This window comes from Jaculus jaculus, unplaced genomic scaffold (assembly GCF_020740685.1).
Source record: "Jaculus jaculus isolate mJacJac1 unplaced genomic scaffold, mJacJac1.mat.Y.cur mat_scaffold_37_1_1805170_arrow_ctg1, whole genome shotgun sequence".
NCBI classification, from domain to species: domain Eukaryota; kingdom Metazoa; phylum Chordata; class Mammalia; order Rodentia; family Dipodidae; genus Jaculus; species Jaculus jaculus.
The window spans coordinates 1,302,636-1,310,442 of NW_025423493.1; the positions used below are offsets into that span (position 1 = coordinate 1,302,636).

The following is a 7,807-nucleotide window of genomic DNA, read 5'->3' on the forward strand; positions in this document are numbered from 1 at the left end:
ATTCTCCACTATGATATCACTGTACCCAATATCAACTCACAATGCTCAACTGTGACATTACAGTATCCTGTTATGATACCACAGAGCCCCAATCTATTTTCACAGTGCTGCAATGTAACAACACAAAACACAATTTTGACACTACAGTGCCCCACTGTGACATAAACATGCCCCACTGTGATATCACAGAGGTCCATTGTGACATCACAATCCACCAATCTTTCATCATAATGTCCCATTGTGACATTATAGACTTGAGCTGTGAGGTCATAATTTCCCACTGTAATATCACATGGCCCTATTCTGACATCAAAATCCCCCATTGAGATTTAACAATACCCCACTGTGATATTATAATGACTCATTTTATCATGTAATGCCCAGCTATGATAACACAAGGCTTCAATATGACATAATAAAACCAATTGTTCATCACAGTGCCCCACTGTAATATAACAATGCCCCACTGTGACATCATATTGCAGCAATGTGACATCACAGTATCCCACTGTGATATAACAATGCTCCAAGATGACATCACAATACCCAAAGTCACATCACAGTGGCCAACTTTGAGTTCACAATATTCTATTCTGTCATCACAGATCCCCACTCTGATTTCACTGTGACACCACAAAGCCCTATTATGACACCATAGTGCCACACTGTGACACCTCAATGCCCCACTGTAATATAACAATGCTTCCCTGTGACATCACAATACCATAATGTGACATCACAAAGCCCCACTCTGATATCATAATGACGCACTGTCTCATGATAATGCCCAGCTATAACATCAAAATGCTCCCTTATGACATAAAAACACCAACTTGTTCATCACAATATCACATTTTTTTTTCTCTGCAATGCTCAGCCATTTTACTGGAATCATAAAAAAGTAGTTGTTTTGTTTTTCTTTCGGTTTAAACATTCCTGAGCGGATGGGGTCGTGCTGTGCTGTGCTGTGGTGTCTGAGTGGCAATGCTGGTCAAGGTCCTTCAGACCACATACTGGTATGGGTCTGTCTTCCCCGGTCAGGTGTGGCAAAGGGGCTGGTCCAGCCTAGAGAGAAGGGGTGGCAAAAAACGGCTTTCATGTTCATCCACTTTGTTTTTTTAGCCCATCTTCTCTCTTCCTTTTTCAATTGTTCTATTCCCATCTCGTCCATGCAGATGGAGTGCACCTGGGTCCCGAACATCACTGATGTGAATATGAGGAAGAGCAGTGCCTCAAAGCACAGCAGGATGAGCAGGATGACCGTGGTAGGTGGAGAGAAAGAGCTGCATTTTGTCCAGTCTTCTTCAAAGCAATGCAGGAAGTGGAATCCCATCATGATGAGGGCGTGCAAGGACATGAGAGCTATGTACATTGTAAACAGGACAAAGTACTTCTGCTTCTTCTCACCAACACAGTTGTTGACCCAGGGACAGTGGTGATCCATCTTGCAAATGCACCACTTGCAAACACTGCAGTGGTGGGCTCGATCAGGCTTGATGCTGCAGTACTTGGGGCACTTGTATACCACCTGTCCGGGCTTCAGCTGAAGGCTCTCGATGAACTCTTTATTGGCATTTCCTTTGGGCACTGCCCCGGGGTCCATCAGCATGGCCCAGCAGTGGGAGGCCAGGGCCAAGAAGGCCAGCAGGTTGAACACAATCCCATTGATGATGCTGTACACGTAGTCTTGGGATGGAATCAGCATGACAAAGAGGACCACAAACTCTGCATAGAGAACCAGAAGCCAGATGACAACAGCACAGGCAATGCCACAGCCATCCCGGATAAACCACATGGTTCCCGCACGGCCGGGGTAGGGAGGTGGGATGCACTTTTCTGGCTGGAGGTATTCTGGTTTCTGCTCAATATCTCAGAAGTGGTGGGTGGGGATAAGCATCACAAGCTATTTTGTCCATACTGGCATCTTGCAGACATCCCTTCTGGATATCCAAAGCCCACACTACCATGTAGCCACCACAGGAAGTTGTTGGTTCTCTTTTGGGCAGCTGTCCACAGTCCCCAGAGATTCCCTGCACTCAGAGCTTCCAGAAGCCCGGGAGCCACCGGTTTATCATGCCCCTCGCTGGCATGGGCTACCAAGCCTCTGTCCCTGGGACAATGCTCCGGCCACCGAAGCATAGGGCTTCGGCAAGGTCTTGGCTCACCATGAAGCCAGAGGCAGCTCATAGTCCCAGAACCCCGGGGAACCCCCTGATGTAGTCCCCAACCCGGGGTCGGGCCTTGAGCTGCGGCGATGGCTCAGGTACGATGCCCCGCGACTTGTCCAACTTGGCCAGACAACCAGCGGCCCACAGGAGAGACCCATGGAGCTCCAGTGTGGCGGCTTCCATGGCTGTCCAATGTCACATTTTGATATCACAATGCCCCACTGTAACATCATAGTGTTCCACTTTGATATAACAATGCTGTACTCTGATATACCAATACCTAATTTTCTGGAACATTTATGGGCTCTAGGCCACTGGAGACTAAAGTAGGCCTGAGCTGTCAGGCATGGCTAAGTGCCCCAGGCCACATGAGGTTGAAGCTGACCTTGAAAAGGCTATAGAAGAAATTAGTAAAAAAAATTACTCCAGACTTCCCTATGCCCTTTATCCACCCCTACCAACTTACACACATTCTGATACAGGCTGCTCCCCTCTGGACTCATTGACACGGGCCAAAAAAATCCCGTCATGATAAATTCCCCTGACTCGGACATTTCTCCAACTGCCCCCTCACTGATAATCACACAATTATGCAAGCTCTAAATAACAATACAAATACATATGATCAGAGAGTCACATCTTTTCCTGTTAATGTCCAACCAACTCGAGCTCAGCCCCTATAATGGTATCCAGATCAGTCTAATGACCTAAAAGAACTCAGACAGGCAGTTAGGGAGGATGGGATCCATGTGCCATTGGTTAAGCCCTTCCTCCAGAGCCTAGGGACTCCCTTAACAGCCCCCAGGACTGGGGTGATATCTGATGGTCTTTGCTGCCTAGCCTCCTATTCCTTCAATGGGAAGCCCCCTATCCATAGGAATGCCTCCAACAAATAAGAAGGAATCAAAACCAACAAAACATCCCATGGGTCCTTGATGAGCTGTTTGAACAGGGTTATTTTTTTCATAGGCATCCAGCAGGCCCAGCAGCCCCCAGGGTACTATGACCAAGTCCACCTCTGTGCTCTTAAAGCATGGGATAGAATAACAGCCCCTTATAGCACCCAAGATAATACCTTTTCCTTACTGTTCCTCTGTCAAAAACTAGAGGAAACCCTTTCTGACTTTATATTAACAACAACGAACCTAGAAAGAAAAAAGAAAAATGTGAAAAATTAAAAAAATATATTAGATCCCTGGGATGTACGCTGGGTATGGGTGACAAGAAAACTTTAGGTTCTTGGCCTCTCACTATCTCCCTCTGCCAGCCTTCATATCTGTAGACAGCTTGTCCCCACTTCTTGCAGGATTCTTGTTCACCACTACATTCTTTCACAGGTAAAACAAGTCATGGAAAAGATACAAGCCACCATAACCTGAGCACAAAACATGCAACATGTGGCCAACCTCCTCTTTACCAATCACCCCAATGCTTCTAACTGCTTCTTTTGTGTATCCACCACCACCCCTCTGCTAACCACAGTCCCTATTAATGCCACCCTTGAATACTCCACATCTGCAATAAAGTATTCCCAACCATGCCTTACTGACATTCCCCTCTTTGATGCTGGTCAAGGTATGCTCCTTTGACTGTCCAACTCCAAGCTGACCAGAGCTCAATGCCTCCTAAAACTCAATATTTCCATAACCAAGACCACTTGTGTGAAGACACCTGCTCTCCTATGGTGCCAAGGGCAAATTACACCTTTCATAAATATTTCCTCTCCCAATTATTGTTCCCAAGTCTTAATTGGTCCACATTTGTATCTCTACAAAGAAGAAAAAGTGGCCCACAATCCCTGCCTGTGTCAACAGAGGGAGATTTTCATCCCCCTATTGGTGGACCTAGGTGTGACACTATCCCTTGGTGTGTCTGATGCTGCAGGAGCTGCTCTTGTTCAAACCAACCACCTTGCAGGGGACTTCTGAGACAAGTTTGACCAGGCCATGGTACCCACTACCAAAAGCCTTGAGTCTGTTCAGAGACAATTAAGCTCTCTCATGGGTGTGGTACTCCAAAACTTTAGAGCCTAAAACCTCATCACTGCTGAACATGGGGGTGGGGCATGTGTGGTTTTGGGAGAATTTTTTCTTTTGTCAATGAATAAAATGTTGTTAATGAAAATGTTAAAATCCTCAAAAAACTCTTCAAGGAGACACTTGGCTGCTATAAATCTGATGACCCCGCCACCTGGTTCTCTAACTCCTTAGTCACTTGGCTCCTCCCCTTCCTTAGCCCCCTTCTGGCTATAGGAGCTCTGTTCCTTGTGGCCTCCTGCTTTATCAAATTTCTCAGATGACAAATAACTAACATTGCTATGGTAGCTACCCACCAAGCTCTCATGCATCACCTAGATCTGTCTGAACCTGTGATAAAGTACAAGGACCTCACTCAATGTGATGACATTGCTCCATTATAAAACCAAAGAGGGAGCTGTCAGGCACATGCATGGGCCCCAGGCCATATGCAGGCCATTTTATGTCTAGGCAGAGCACGTTGTAAGGAGACCAATACTTCCTTTGGCTCTTACATTCTTTCCGCCACCTCTTCCACAATAGACCCTGAGCATTGGAAGCAGTGATAGAGATATTGCAGTACTGACTGAGCACTCCTGTCACTTTTTTCTAGCACCATGATGCCTTCTGAGTCATACCAAGTTCACTGCCATCTAAAAAGAGAAGATTCTCTATGAAAAATGAGAGTAGCATTAATAAAAGGGTATTAACATTAAGAGAAGAGCTTACTGGGAAGTATGATAAGCACAGTATATACATTCAGCCAGACAGCAGCAGACGTTACACCCCCAGGACTCATGACTAAACCTGTTTTAAGTTTTTAGTATCAGGGAAGTATTCCCTCCCATGGAGCAGACCTCCAGTCCAATTAGAGGGCAGTTGGTTTCAACAATGATAGATATGCCACTATTGCACCCGTTGGCTTATTTGGTGTGGCTGGCAAAATGTAAGGCTTGAAGTGTCCACTGTTGAGTATCTTCATTGGTGATTTCTCTTCCTCCCATTGAATTTCATGAAGAATGGCTTCTTCCAGCTTTCTGTCAGCTGGTCTACATGGAGGAGGTTATCAGCTCAGTTCCAGCAGGATATCTCAGTGGGCTTACAGCCCAAGTATGTGTCAGCAATAGGGTCTTACAATCTATTCCTGGTGGGAAACCAAGGGCCTAAGCAATGGCCTATAATGTTTTGGGGGCATCAGTGACCTCTCTGGCCAACAACTCACTGGAAGGTATCCCATCCCTGGTACTAAAAATTTTCTAGCAACTATCTACAGCTCCTGAGTGTTCCATTATCCAAAACAGCAGGTTTCCGTATGCTTTACTTATATCCTCTTAGATTTTGATTAGCCCTCCCTCCACATTTCCTTTACTCAATCTGTTCTGCTGACCTGATTTTGGGTCTTTTCACCCCCATTAATCTATTCTTCTACTTACAAATATTAAACACCATCCTATTAAGTACATCCCTCCCTCCCTTTCTCTTCCCTTTATATCTCTTTTCTAGCTTACTGGCCTTTGCTACTGAGTTTTCTTCCTACTCACACAGAAGTCCAATCATCTGTAGCTAGGCTCCACATATGAGAGATAATATGCACTGCTTGGCTTTCTGGGTCTGGGTTACCTCACTTAGAATAATCCTTTCCAGATCCATCCATTTTCCTTCAAATTTCATAACTTCATATTTCTTTACCACTGAGTAGAATTCCAGTGTATAAATGTGCCATATCTTCATTATCCACTCATCAGTTGAAGGACATCTAGGCTGATTCCATTTCCCAGGTGTTGTGAATTGAGCAGCAATATGCATGTTTGAGCAACTCTCTAACATAATGAGTTGAATGCCTAGTAGTGCTGTAGCTGTGTCATATTGCAGAGCTACTTTTAGCTGTCTTAGGAACCTCCACACTTATTTCCACAGGGGCTGGACCAGATTTCATTCCCACCAACAGTGTAGAAAGGTCCCTCTTTTTCCACATCCTCACTAGTATTGTTGGTCATTTGTTTTCTTGATGGTAGCCAATCTGACAGGAGTGAGATGGAATCTCACATAGTTTTAATTTGCTTATCCCTTATGAGTAGGGATGTAGAACATTTTTTAGATGCTTGTATGCCATACTTTTTTTTTTTTTCTTTTGAGAGCTCTCTATTTAGTTCCATAGCCCATTTTTCAACTGGCTTGTTTGATTTGTTATTATTTAATTTTTTGAGTTCTTTGTATATCCTAGATATTAATCCTCTATCAGATGTATAGCTGGCAAAGATGTTTTCCCATTCCGTAGGTTGCTTCTTTCCTTTATTCAGAGTCCTTTGCCATACAAAATCTTTGTAATTTCTTGAGGGCCCAGCGGTTAACTTGTGGTTTTATTGCCTTAGAGATTGGGGTTGTATTCAGAAAGTCTTTGCCAAGACCAATATGTTGAAAGGTTTCCCCTACTTTTTCCTCTAGCAGTTTCAGAGTATCAGATCTGATGTTAAGGTCTTTAATCCATTTGGACTTAATTCCTGTGCATGGAGAGAGAAAAGAATCTATTTTCATCCTTCTACAGATACATATCCAGTTTTCTCAGTACAATTAGCTGAAAAGGCTGTCTTTTCTCCAATAAGTATTTTTGGCATTTTTATTGAATATCAGGTGGCAATAGCTACCCAGACTTACATCTGGGTCCTCTATTCTGTTCCATTTATCTACATGTCTGCTTTTGTGCCAGTACCATGCTGCTTTTGCTACTATGGCTCTGTGTAGTATAGGTTAAAATCAGGTATGGTGATACCACCAGCCTTATTTTTTTTGCTCAGTATTGTTTTATATATTCGAAATTTTTTGTGGTTACAAATGTATGTTTGGATGATTTTTTCTATTTCTGTGAAGAATGCTGTTGAAATTTTGATGGGGATTAAATGTGTAGATTGCTTTTGGTAAGATTGCCATTTTCACAATATTGATTCTCCCAATCCAGGAACAATGAATGTTTTTCCATTTCCTAGTGTCTTCTGCAATTTCTTGCTTGAATGTTTTAAAGTTCTCATTGTAGAGATCCTTCACTTCCTTGGTGAGGTTTATTCCGAGGTACTTTGTTATTATTTTTTATGCAATTGTGAATGGGAGCGATTCTCTGACTTCATCCTCTGTGTGTTTGTTGTGAGCATGTAGGAAGGCTACTGATTTATGTGTATTTATTTTGTATTCTGATACATAGATATCGATGTTTATCAGCTCTAACAGTTTTCTGGTAGAGTTTTTAGGGTCCTTTATCTATAGAATCATGTCATCTGCAAATAATGATAACTTGATCTCTTCCATTCCAGTTTGTATCCTTTTTATGTGTGCCACTTGTCTTATTGCTACAGCTAAGACTTCCAGTACTATATTAAATAAAAGTGGGGTCAGTGGACACCTTTGTCTTGTTCCTGATTTTAGTGGAAAAGCTTCTAGGTCATTCCCTATTTTGTAATATGTTGGCTGTAGGCTTTTCATAAATAGCCTTTATTATATTGAGATATGTTCCTTCAATTCCCAGTGTCTGTAGGACTTTTATCATGAAGGGATGTTGGATTTTGTCAAATGCTTTTTCTGGATCTAATGAGATGATCATGTGATTTTCATCCTGCAGTCCAATTTATAATG

General features: G+C 43.2%; 1 pseudogene; it reads right to left on the reverse strand.

Annotated features, from left to right (window-relative positions):
* Nucleotides 1-1,001: 1,001 nt before the first annotated feature.
* Nucleotides 1,002-2,057, reverse strand: LOC123457341 (annotated as a pseudogene).
* Between the last annotated feature and the right edge of the window lie 5,750 nt (nt 2,058-7,807).